Raw genomic sequence first — 14139 nt, 5'->3', positions numbered from 1 at the left:
TAAATATTTCAAAAAATTTTAGTTTCTAATATGATAAACACTGATTGATATAATCTACAAAGAAAAGCTTTGGGGGATTCTCAGTAATTTGAGAGTATTAAAGCAAAGAATCCTTAGACCAAAAAGTTTGAGAAATGCTGCTCTTAATGTTATAAGATCATCATATTTTTGTTTCATGAATGCAATTTTTCTCTTATTTCTCTGAGGATGTTAATGGTAATATTTTTGAAATTTGAAATTTCACTCTCCCCGGATAGCCTCTGTTTCTGCTAAGTTGCTTTCTTCTGTTTGTATCTTTTGGTATCTCTCTTGAGCTTTGCTGAGATAGCTGTTGATCTTTGGTTGTCTGCTTTTGTAAGAGTGAGGGTTAGCAAATGTGATTAAAAGCTAAGAGCATTAGATGGGATTTTCTTTGGTGTCCTTTGTTTTAGGATGATCTGATTGTTGAGGAAACCCCAGATATGGTAGTTCTATCTTTAGATAGCTGAACTAATTCCCCAGAGAAGATTCTTGCAACTTCTTGCCTGGTGAAACGACAGGGCTGCTATTGCTCTGAGAGCCAAGTAAAGGAATCAACCTGGCAGACCTCAGCATTCATCATGCCAAAGTTTGCTATATCCCACTGTTTGCAGTAAGGTATCCCCACTTTCCTCTATTTGTGTGTTTTTCTCAGGCCAGAAACCCTGGCTTTACTCTCTTCAACGAATAAATCTCTAGCATTCTGCTGGGGGAAGGGCAGTAACCCAGCGGCGTGAAATGAGCATGAGGTACAGGTATTTAATGCTTCTCGTATACCTTTAAACCAATCTTACTCATCATAGCATCCCCCTAGAACCCTACCCTAAGAGGAATTGAATTCTTAGCCTTTTGAGCATCCGCTGTGTAAATCAAACTACTTCTTAAGCTTTCCCCATTACCATTTTAGGATTTGGCTCTTTCAGTTCTGCCACTTGTCCATTTGCTTTCCAGTTTCCAAAATTCTGTTGTTATTATTGCAGTGTGTCTATGCTTGCAAAAAAAAAAAAAAAAGTCTATCATATATAAATTCTTCTGGGGTTTGCTAATCTATAGCAAAATTGGTTGGATGTGTTAAATGTGCCATCTTTACACGGAACCAGGCCCAGTTTCTATATGGGCTCAGGCACATGTCCAATGTTTATTTTTATGAATGTTCCATTCTGAAGATTCAGTAATTATGTTAAGTTCTATTGCCAAAGTCATCTGTTAACTCTCTGCTTAGTTTATTTTTAACAAAGGACAGATACATTGACAAGTCTAATATTAAAAATCCTGCCCAAGGGTTTTTTCTATTTTTCTTTTTTCTGTATCAAGGCCTTGCATGGATGTATTTGATTTCAAAGAAGTTGATTTTAATTTAAGAAAGAAAAAGCTGCTATTTTTTTTATAACAGTCTCACAACGATAAATGTTTCATCTCTTCAGATACCGCTATTAGGTCAGTGTTGGATGAAATTCTGTAGAAAAAGATATAAAAAGCAGATGAGCTGATATCCCATAGGAAAATTTCAATATTAACATTAAAAGTTACTAATATTTATTGAACTCTGTAATTCTTGGGTGCTAAGTCATACCCCAGTAGTATTTAAGGAGACTCCATCACTATTTCAGGTTCATTGGAGACCATTTAAGGCACAGTAAGTGGTAGAATCATGTTTAGAAAAATGACTAACCACAATCTACCACTAGAAAAAAAACTGGTAATGCTCCCTGGCTTGGTGATGAGTCTTTAAAAAGACCTTTGCATTCCCTACTTATTTAAGTGGCTCAAGAAATGAGACTCTCCTCACTTAAGGGTCTTTTATCTAGAAGAGTCTGACTCTAGAGATGCATCTTGAGCTGGGTCACCCCACCCAGATCAGGGAGTCTCCTCCTCTTCAGAGGGATTAACTTCTTTCTTCACTGGAGCAGCAGAGTTTCCATGTGTCCCTGTGGCAATTCAGGTTGGAAGCAATAAGGAAGAAATAATAAAAGTGGTATTTTATGCAGTGAGAGTACTGGGAATGATTTCATTTTGATAATTCATCTTGTCATTTTTCTGTTGGTATTTATTGTGAATAAAATTAAAATTAATATTATTGCGTGGATTTTGCTCCACAGTGTAGGCACTATGGTAATAATATGAAGACTGACTGCTTAGAGCCAAAAGATCAATACAAATGTCAGCGTACCTGAGGAGAAATAGGTTGCAGGTCAGAAGTCAGAGATAAGAATGACTAAATACCTCGTTTGCCCGAAAATAAGACCTCGCCAGACCATCAGTTCTAATGTGTCTTTTGGAGCAAAAATTAATACAAGACCCAGTCTATATTATATTATATTGTATTGTATTACATTACATTACATTACATTACATTACATTACATTATACCATACCCAGTCTTATATTAATTTAATATAAGACTGGGTCTTATATTAATTTAATATAAGACTGGGTCTTATATTAATTTTTTTTCTTAAAGACACATTAGAGCTGATGGTCCTGTTAGGTCTTATTTTTGTGGAAACACGGTAATAAGGAAAAGTTGTGAAGAGGCCGCAGAAGTTTGTGGCTAAAATCAATAGCACTGAAACTTTAGACTATTAATTTAGTAGGGCTGAAGTGTGGCTTAGAACCCTGCATTTATCATATATCCCTTGGGTGATTCTTATGGAGGTTGTAGTTTACAATTTGAAAGGCCATTTATAAGACCTCTATAAGCGCTTATATTTCTGTTGAAGTTCTTGTTTTTCAGTTAAAAATGCAAATATCATTAGTATTATGAATATATATGTACAGTACATGACTTATGTTTTTGAAGATATTTATGATTTTTGCTTTTGAATTGATTTAGCTTTAATAATCCATTTAATTATTCGTTCTTATTTCTCTGCAATCTTTGTGCATACACAGAAATTACTGAGAAGTTAACCTACAGATTTTTTTCATATATAGTGAGTTCTTAATGAATATTAAATTTAATCATAAATCTGGCACAGTGATACATTTTATAGATATCTAATAAAAATTTATTAATTTCCACTTTTTAGATTTTGTTTAATACTTTGAAGACAATAACTTATATATATATTCAGCTCTGGAAAGCTTGTAGCTCTAAGAAAATTTGTCTATTATGTCTGAAAGATAAAACAGCTGGATGCTGATGTAAGAGTTTGATCCTGGTGTAGGTACTGAGGCATTTGCTAAGGTGTAGAAAGCTTTGATCAGAAGAGCATGAAGGAATACTGATTTTAATGTTAAAATCAACAATGAACTGAAGATTAATTAAAACAGACATGACAGTGATCTTCATTTATCTGAAGAACTATTGCTTGAAAAAAAGACTTAATTTTTATGATCCATAGGCCAGACTTATAATCAATAGGTGTAATATATGAGAAGGTGAATTTTGGTTCAATATGAAGAACGTTCTAGTACTTTGAGAGTCCAGTGATGGAATAAGTGGCTTTATAAAACAATAACCCCCTTTTACTTGTTCATGATGCATGTCCACTTGCATGAATATTATACATTTTTGATAGATGGCTAGATTAGATAACCCAAGATACTCTCACACTCAAACTTCATGAGAGAAGCTTTAGAAACACACATAGCCAATAGGTGGAGAATTAATTGCACTTGAATATAACACTGAGAAGTTCACCTTGGTGTACATCTGTAAATCAATAAGTCTGTTGGCCGATCTAAGGATATTCTTTGTTTCTAAGTAAATGTATTTTAGCAGTTCTTTAATTTTTTCATTAGACCTTTGTTTGAAAAGATAAGAGGTTACTAAAGCAACAGAGTCAATCACATTTGTTGTGAGATTTAAAGACGTAGAAAAGTTGAACAAAGAGTTGTAAGGGCAACTAAAAAGCACTACCTTAAGGAAAACTTTACCTTCAGAGACAAGGCATTCTGTTTTTGTTTTTAAATTATAATAGCTGTTTCTTTGTTTGTAACATTTCTTTCTAATTATAAAGAAATGCTTCATGAGATGAGAAACTTTTCTGAGCATATTTTCAGGCTTTTTCTGTCTCGTGAAAAGCACCGTGTGGGGTATATATCTTTGCAGCTTTAGAATGTTATATACCAATTTAAAGACAACAGGACAAGTTTTCAGGCAACATCATGTTACACTGACATAATAACAACCCTAACACATGTCATCAGCAACAAAACCAAAATGATCATGATGTTACAATTCTTTGTGCTTATTATAAAAAATAAGGTAAAAGTTGGACCAGTAGAAAGCTTACCAAGGTTTTAGAAACTAAAGATTTTTTTTAAAGCACTACTTGCGATGAATAATTTGGAAGGGGGTAAATAGCTAAGGTTCCACTATTTGGTTGTTTGGTATTACAGACATCTTGTTTTAAGTATCTTTTACCTACTTTTTTTTTAGCTCCTCACCTTTAGGAGTTCTAGGATTTTGAATATACAGATTATAGCCTCTAACTATTAAGTTTTTAAATCTTTATGTATTTATTTTATCCTGATAGGAAACATGAGGTTTCCGGATTGAGAACAGACCAGTTATTTACTTAGAGAGCATCTTGGCACAGTTGCCCAGGCCTCAATCTGATTACGGGGCATGAGGCGAGGGCACATGTCACTTACACACGCAGTGGGCCTCTATCACAGAAGAGGAGATCTAAAATTATGAATTTTGTAATTTACATAGGAGCTTCTTACACAACTGCTCCTCTATTTCAGAGAGAGAGAGAGAGAGAGAAAAAATGCTTTTAAGTTTTTATTCTGTGGACTATAAAACCCTCTCTAGATGGAGGAACCCAGGTCCCTAGGTTACTTTCTGGAACGTAAACAAATGGCTCCAATAGAAACAAACCAGTAAATCTTTCCAGAAATCTTGCTCTTTAACTGCTAAGACTTGTTTGCGGGTCAGCATCCTGTGACACAGGCTATCAGTGCTCTGCTCAGGGAGCCCTGACCATATAGAAACATGAAAATAATAGTTACCACCTGACACTAAAAACTTATAGTTCAGCTTCTCTTGCATATCATATGTGGTTCAGGATTGAGACCTCATGTGTGACTTCTCATGTCATTTATTATGAGCTTCCTTTTTGCTCATGGAAATTTAATGGTAACACTAGGTAGTTGTGTAATTATTCAGAGTTTCTAAGGTCATTTGTATTTGACTATTGTTATGGGCTGAATTGTGCCCCTCTCAAAATTCATGTTGAAGTCCCAAACCCCAGTACCTCAGAATGTAACCATATTTGGAGATAGAGCCTATAAAGAGGTAAATTAGGTTATATAGGTGGTCCCTAATCAACGTGATTGTATTTGAAAACAGGGCCTTCAAAGAGATTAAGTTAAACTGAGGTTGTTAGGATGGGGCCTTCATCCATTAGAACTGGTGTCCTGGTAAAAAGAAGGAGGGATGCTAGGGAATGTGTTTTAACAGACAAAGGCTACATAAGGACTGTAAGAAGGCAGGAGGTCATTTGCAAACCAGGAAGAGAGGCCTCAGGAGTAACCAAATCTGACACGTTGATTTTGGGCTTTTAGTCTCCAGCCCTGTGAGAAAATTAATTTCTGTTGTTTAGGACATGAGTCTGTGGTGTTTCATTATGGCAGCCCTAGCAAACAAGTACAGATTTCATTCAGTCATATATCTGATACCTAAGTGTTTACTGAATGCTCACTATGTGTGAGGGCAGTCCATTAGCGCAGGCAGGACAATGGTGCTGATTCCCATTCCATAGGGAAAAAAATGAGGACGACAATCTTATTAACAGGAGTAAGTAGTATAGTAAGAACTGAAATTCAAGCTTCTCTAACTCCTAATCCAGTATGTCTGCTTCTGTCTCAGGAGCAGAGTGGCTACTTATGAAAGGTTTTCCAAAGTATTCAAAATGTTTCAATTATTCATCTCTGTGTAACAAACCACCTGCAAAATTCAGTGGCTTAAAACAACCATGTTTTTCTGTTTCTCCTGATTCTGTGGGTTGACTAGCTCAGTTAGGTAGTTCTTCAGCTCTACCTGCACCACCTTCAGCTGGGAAATCAGCTGGCATTGGAATGCCCAAGATGGCCTCTCACCCTCTAGGGCTTCTCTCCACGTGGCCTCTCACCCTTCAGTAGATTTGCATGAGTTTCTTTATTGCATGATGCCTGCCTTTGTAGGGATAGCATTCCAAAAAGACAAGCTTCAATGTGCAAACATTTATCAAGCCTCAGGTTGCATCACATTTGCTAATGTGTCCATGGCCCACATGATAAGCTCAGTCAATGAAGGAGCAGATGACACAAAGGCATGAATACTGGGAGGTGGGGGTCACTAGGGGACCCTTTGGAACAGTCTACCGCTAGAAAAATGCTGAAAGTTGCCCTTAATTAGATGTTTGTGCTATGAATAAGACAGACTCCCAGAATTCCCAGGATGCTGACAAGAAATACCCGTATATAACTGGGTTATCACATTGCCCCAGGAATCCACAGATCTCTCTGCTAATGATCTACCAGCACTGTTTCTGCTTCTCTTTGTTCATCAGTTGGATTCTGTACTCTCTACCAATAGCTCAGCATGCATATGTGCATTCTTTCTCTGTTTTGAATTTAAAATCTTGACAAAACATATATGATTGTTTCAACTAGTTAACATCATACATCCCTGTTACGCAGAGCCTATGACTAGTCCCATTGTAGGCCACTGGGTCACAGACCTACTCTGGTCTAGTGGTCTGTCACCAGAGAGGGTCACACGGTGACAGCATGTTGACTTTTGCAGAAGCTCTAGACAAGAAGCAGTGGAAGCTGCGGCAGACATTCTGAGTCCTGGACTTTGTTTTTGTTTATTGCATTGTTCCATGTATGTCCTCTGGTGATATGACAGCCTTAAAAGATTGTCCCCTTTGGATTGTCCAAGAAGTTAGGTAACCACTGAATTATTACTTTTCTTGCATCTTCAAAAGTCCCTATGCAACGGCTCAATAGCATCACCTGGGCTCAGAGTGATCATTTCGTTTTGTGGATGGTGAGACCCAGACAGAGATAGTTAAGGAAGCTCTGTTTGGCACCAGAACTCCCGGAACTCTTGACCCTACCTGACCACTCCTCCTGAATCTCTGAGGGCCAAAAGTTCATAGCACACTAGTCAATGAATCGTTGGCATTCATAAGGGGAAAACGAACAATTGAGAGCTGCCAAATTATGAATAACGCTATAACATATTATGTCCGTAAAGTATAACCAACACAGTTAAATGAGTCCTTAGTTTCATTAAAAATAGTTACCTGCATGTGAAGATAAATAGTATACTATAAAGCAATGTTCAGTTGTAAATCCATTGCACCTCTATTACATTGCTCTAAGAAACTCACTCTTCCACCCTCTCCAATGACAATTTCATACTTCTTTCTCCTCAAACTTTTCATCTATCCCCACCCATTACTTTATCTAATGACCTTGTCTTATATGTCACTGAAGAAAATACAAACCTTTGATAGGATTTGTCTTCATTCTGCCATCCCCAAATCTACACCTGTCTGCACCTTCACCCATCTTTTCTTTCCTTCTGCATCCAAACTCACCACATGTGCTCTGGATCTCTTTCTTTTCGTCATCCTAAGGACGTTCTTTGTTCAAGAATGTCCTCTCTTTTCTGTATATTCACTTTCTCGCTCTATATCATATCCTTTCAATCACAATAAAACACTTCATTGATGCTATATATCCCCTTTCAGTTATCATTCCATTCTCTGTTGCTTAAATTCTCAAAAATGTTCTCTACACATTTTCTCTCTTGATCTACATCTTTTGTTGTTGTTTTTTCAATCTCCAACTCATTCCATTCTTTCTTTTTTCCATAAATAGAAACTCTTTTTTTAAAGTCACAGGATACTTCCATCTTTCAAAATCCTTAAAGTTCTAATAGTGCACAATCATTAAAGTTGATTTCTCTGTTTTTGAGACTATTTCCTTGGTTTCTAATTATCTCCCTGAACATCCGTACACTGTCTCCTTTCCTTATCTCTTCTTATCAGACTTCAATATTGGAGTTTTATAAAACTTAGTACAGAAACCCCTTCTCTGTCTCCTTCTCCCCTTAGATAATTTCATTTATCGTCAGGGCATTAGATACAATCTGTGTTTTGACAGATCTCAAATTATGTTCACCGAAGGCATCCAATTGATGCTGGGCATTTTTCTTAGATATTTTATATTTCATCTTCACTTGGATATTTTGTAAACACCTTCTTTGTTAACTATTCCTCCTCTAGTCTTCCCCAGTTTAGTAAATAATCCACCTAGTCAACCACGCTGGAGTCCTGGGAATACATCAAGCCATAATTATTTAATCTGAGTTTCTGCTATGGGTTTATTATATGTGCATGAAATCAAAGATCAAAAATGTGTTTAAAACAACTCCCAAGCATTTAATCAAAACTGCATATTAAGGGCCGGCCCGGTGGCTCAGGCAGTTAGAGCTCCATTCTCCTAACTCCGAAGGCTGCCGGTTCGATTCCCACATGGGCAGTGGGCTCTCAACCACAAGGTTGCTGGTTCAACTCCTTGAGTCCCGCAAGGGATGGTGGGCTCCGCCCCCTGCAACTAAGATTGAACACAGCACCTTGAGCTGAGCTGCCTCCAGGATGGCTCAGTTGGTTGGACACGGGCTCTCAACCACAAGGTTGCCAGTTCAATTCCTCAAGTCCCGCAAGGTATGGTGGGCAGCGCCCCCTGCAACTAAGATTGAACACGGCACCTTGAGCTGAGCTGCCGCTGAGCTCCCGGATGGCTCAGTTGGTTGGAGTGCGTCCTCTCAACCACAAGGTTGCAGGGTTCGACTCCCGCAAGGGATGGTGGGTTTCGCCCCCTGCAACTAGAAAACGGCAACTGGACCTGGAGCTGAGCTGCGCCCTCCACAACTAAGACTGAAAGGACAACAAGTTGAAGCTGAACAGGCATCCTCCACAGCTAAGATTGAAAGGACAACAACTTGACTTGGAAAAAAGGCCTGGAAGTACACACTGTTCCCCAATAAAGTCCTGTTCCCCTTCCCCAATAAAATCTTTAAAAAAAAAAGGAAAAAAAAGAAAAGAAAAAAATGCTAAAAAAAAAAAAAAAAAAGAAAAACAAAACCCTGCATATTAAATACAGGATAAAGCAAAAAGTCATACGTTTTAATGATCTTTGCCACTGACACCTGTTTTATTTTTGGTCTGGAGCTGCATCTGCTAAAATAAATTAATATACCATCTTTACAGACCTCTTTGATAGAAAGAGCAGATTCACAAGCCTATTCGTGGGCTTATGCACATAACTAATTCACTGAAAAAACACGCCAACCAAAGTTGTTGTACTCTTCTGATAAGATCAAGAATAGTAAGATTTCCCTTTTCTTTTCTTATATTTTTCAGTGACATATTTATATTTACCTATGGCATTCTAGGAAATGAACATGTGCCAAATAAGTACAATGGTAGAAAAGTACAAAGCCAAGCCATTTTTTTTCCATTTTATTTTTTACAAAGGCTGTTCATTAACCCATTTAGAAGAGCCACACATCATTCTTTGTTGATAATGAAAATCATCTCACAGATTTTTTTTTTTTTGGGGGGGTGTTAATTCCCTTTATTTTCATATGGCTTGTATATAAATCTCTCTCTCTCTCTCTCTCTCTCTCTCTCTCTCTCTCTTTGTGGCATTTCAGAGATTTGTCAGTATTGTTGTGACAGTAGTCCTGGTTTAACCCTATGATAATGTTACCTCTGAATTATTTTGAAAACTTAAGCTATCTATTTACATCAAGAAAACTGGGGCATTTTAGCCATGTGAGAACACGGCAAACATTTTGACATAATACATGAGATCTCAATTTTGGTATGGTTTTATTTTGTAGGTATTTAGAAGTTAAAATAACAAACATTAATTATGATAATAATTTCTGGTTTTAAACTTTCAATAGTAATGAAGAAAATTTGTGAACTTTTCTCCAATTTTTATGTTAAAAAGTAAAGTTTCAGTACTTATATCTTGCATACAAAGTGTAAAAATGCCTTTCTTCTTTTTTATTCAATTTTTGAAGAACTTTTGATTTTACAAAAAGAGAATTGAAAATCAAAATTATACCATAAGTAAGATTTGATTTTTCAGAATTCAATCCTTTAAAATATAGAATTAGATTCTAAAGTTTTAACAAGCATTTCAATTTTGTAATCATTTATTGAGCATTTCCAATGTAGCTGGCAGTGAAACAAGTAACTTCACAAGGTCAGCATTAATGGTGTGCGTGATGCAGCCCATCTGCTGGCTTACTTGGCAGGCATTGCTAATTTTTTTTTTTTTAAAGATTTACAGTGATTTTATTCATAGTAGCTCCAAATTTGCAACAAAACGTAATTTTAATAAGTAACATTTTATTACTTTTTAATTGAAAATATTTTCTAATGATTTATCTTTTGACTCATGGACCCTTTAGAAGTACATTTCTCAATTTTGATGTACAAGATTTTCTAGTTATCCTTTTATAATTTCTAATATCTGGTTTTATTGAACTATGGCATTGTATTCAAGAAACCTGTTTTATATTGTTTCAATACTTAGGTACTGCTAATTTTTAGCCTTTCCAAATGAATTCAGCCAAAGCTTTCTTTGCAGTCAGTCTCAGTATAGGTCACTTTCATGCCAGGTACATTATACCTATCATTTCAGTTTTAGCAGGGTCAGAATCTGTGAAGGGTCTGAAATTTTATTCTACTTGTAAACTCATAGATTATCCTGTTGCAGTTTCATGGATGCTAGCAAAAGACATGAGACTCCTGGATCAGAGACAAAGGAATTTATTACTCATGGAATGGCAAGCAGCATGAGCACCAGCATATTTTATATTGATTCAATGAGACCCAATCCTCTCAAGGCTTTGTGAAAAGGACAGATGATACCTGCACATGTAGTTGTGTTAGAACCCTGAGCCTAGTGAAACGAAAACTCTTCTAATGGGAAGTAAGCTTGCTACAGAGGGAAAAATTATTTCTGTCTTTTAAGGCTGTTTCTATTCAAAGATCCTTGAAGAGATAGTCTTTAATCAAGGACAACCTGTGCTTATGTTTGCTAGGACAAGTAGAAACACAGAAGACCCATGGAGAACTGTCTTCCAACAAAGAGAATATTTTGCCTCTAAAAATATAAAGGTTAAACTCAGGATTTAATCCTCTCCAAGCTATTCTATATCATATATTCTTCTTCAGAAAATATGAAGATTGTTAAAATTGTTTGCACTTTAATAGTTGAATTAAATCGTTCTCTATATAACTAGGAACTAGTCTACACAACTAATTTAATGTGAAGTGATCAAAGTTAATAATCTTTAGATTTCAGTTTGCATACAGGTACCTTTTTAGTGTGAAGGAAGTTAATCAGCATAAAGGCCATTTTAACCACTTTGATTATTTTTATTTTTGACCAGATCTCAGTCTTACTCTCTTTAGATATTTATCAAATTAGTATATTTTTAAACATTTTATTATGGACATTTTCCATTATACATAAAGATAGAGAAAAGAGTATAATAGAACATACATAGTTCAATTTAATCAATTATCAATGTATTTCCAATTTTGTTTTCTCTCTATCTCTCCCCACTTCCTATTTCCCCTGACTTATTTTAAAGAAATCCCAGACATCATATCATTTTATTTGGGTTGTTTTGAGAGAAGGCATTTTTGCTATTCCCTTTTTTTGTCCATTACATTCTGATAAAATAATAAACCTATCAGAATGTGCTTATGTGGAAACCTGCCTGCACAAATTGTGTATTTAAATCTTGTTTGGTGACTTGACATATAGGTATTCTGTACTTTATTTTTTATTTTAATTTTTTTATTAATATATATATAACATACAATATTATATTAGTTTCAGGTGTACACCATAGTTATTCAACACTTATATACCTAAAGAAGTGATCACCATGATGTCTAGTAACCATCTGACACTGTCCAATGTTATTGCAATATTATTGACTATATTCCCTATGCTGTGCATTGCATCCCCATGAGATTTGTTTATTTTATAACTAGATGTTTGAACATCTTATTCCTCTTTACCTTTTTGTTTTGTTTTTATTCTTTAACAGTAATCTATTTTTACCCATGAAGACAGAAGTTTCAATATGATAAAATCTGGGCACGGAGGAAGACCTGAAGCTTGAATTTTTCCTTTTGATAACAAGACCTATTTTTGGTTAATTTCCTTTTGACTCAGCCAAGATGTTCATATGCTTTTCTCTCATTTTCACTCACAAGATACACGGCCATGAAATTCCCATAGACTTGCTAGGACAACTTGTACATCTGCACATTCCTATAACCTCCCTTGACTAGTCATTTCTTCCAAACTATGAATCATTCTTCTTGTTTTCCTTTAAGCCTTTTCCAGTTTATCAACAGCTGTAGAAATGACTTGTCAGTAGATGAAAGTAGAGCTCATGTTCCAAGACAGATCTAGCCCCTTACTCTATAGAGATTTAGGTCTGTATGTCAAGGAAAAAAAAAAAAAAAAAGTGAAGCTCCTGAATTGGTAGAACTCTTCAAGTTAATCTCTGAGAGGTACAAGGTAGGATTACTTTTCAAATTTAGAGCTTTCCCCTGGGAGACAAGAACTTGTCTATTACAATTTAGGTGCTCATTCTCAACATAGGTAGATTATATTAAATTCATGGCTCAAATACTATTATCCTATAGCCCCATATGGATAAGGAAACTTTACTGTGGGTAAGGTGGGGCAGGAGATGGTCATGCAAAAAAGGAAGCAATCTTCTTTAAGGGATTAGGTTATTAATCAATAACCTAGTTAAGCTAAATCAATCTACTGTGTGGCATAAATTTCTCACAGATTGGAATTACTAAATAAGAGGAAAGAACTAAGAGAGGCTGAAAGGTAAAAAATGAGTGTTATGGCAAAGGGCTGGGGGCTCTGTACACAAGTCTGGAGTACTGACAATTCAACGGTGTCAGCTTTAGGGAATTGGTTAAATTTTAGGAAGGGAAGAAAGTCATTTCCACTGCAACCTTACACAATGCCACTGGCATGTAGCCATCACATGATCAAAAACAAAACAAAAGAAAGTTGGGGAACTTGCTTTGTTAGTGGTTTTTGTTCTTACTGTGTTTGGTTGGTTTTATAATCAGCTCATTTTGGATACTGCAATTGTGTGTGTGTGTAAAGCATACCAATGACTTTTAATGGTACTCTCCCATCTGAGGAATTTTTTTTCACTTTTCAATGTATTTTTTCACACACACTGCTATAGAATTCTTAGGGAGAAAATTTGATACAAGATTATTTCACATTTATAATACAGTGGCACTTATGAATACAACTTAATTTCATCTTTTCATGCTATTCTAGGGAGGAATCTTATGAAAATGAGTATACTTGTCCATGCTGATGTCTTTGATAATGAGTAATCTATAGCACACCTGTTGTATGTGTGTCATGTGTTTATTATATTTAATTTTTTTCTTAGTTGTCCACCACAGAAAACATTCTAGACATGTACCCTTTCATAAAAATCAATGATTACCATTTTACAATCTTAATGTAACAATTTTATGTTTTATTCCTTTTCATGGGAAAAACATAATAAGATCTTTAAATAGAGTATTAAAAGATTCCTTTTTGGAGAGCACCAGCAGTGTTTCTCCAATAACTTCTAATAACACTAAGTAGGAAAGAACAGTGCACTGAATCATAGTCTTGCACTGTTATACAATTACTTAAGGTCAGTTACATAAGAAAATAGACAAACAAGGCAAAAGCAAACTTCTATCGAATTCGTAAAAGAAACCCAAAGTACATAGAATGAAAATGGCTATCAGTTAAGAAGAGCTGGCTACATTCAGCGTCTTATTCATCATCGATAATTAGCCTTTCAGGTTGCTCATTGCAGTAAGCTTTTTTTAGGTTACGTATACCTTATGATTGCAGAGGAAATGAAAGGAGAATTAATTTCCAGTAATTCTCAAGGCCTTTCCTAGGTTTCAAGATCTTGAAATATCTGACTTTTAAGGACTAGGAGTGAAAGCCCAAATGAGAAAGGATGTGATAGTTTGAGCTCCACCAACATCAATGTGATAGTTTCATCTCCACCAACATACTCTGTTGATGGGG

This window comes from Rhinolophus sinicus, linkage group LG04 (assembly GCF_036562045.2).
Source record: "Rhinolophus sinicus isolate RSC01 linkage group LG04, ASM3656204v1, whole genome shotgun sequence".
Taxonomy (NCBI): domain Eukaryota; kingdom Metazoa; phylum Chordata; class Mammalia; order Chiroptera; family Rhinolophidae; genus Rhinolophus; species Rhinolophus sinicus.
Note: the sequence above shows the minus strand (reverse complement) of the source record.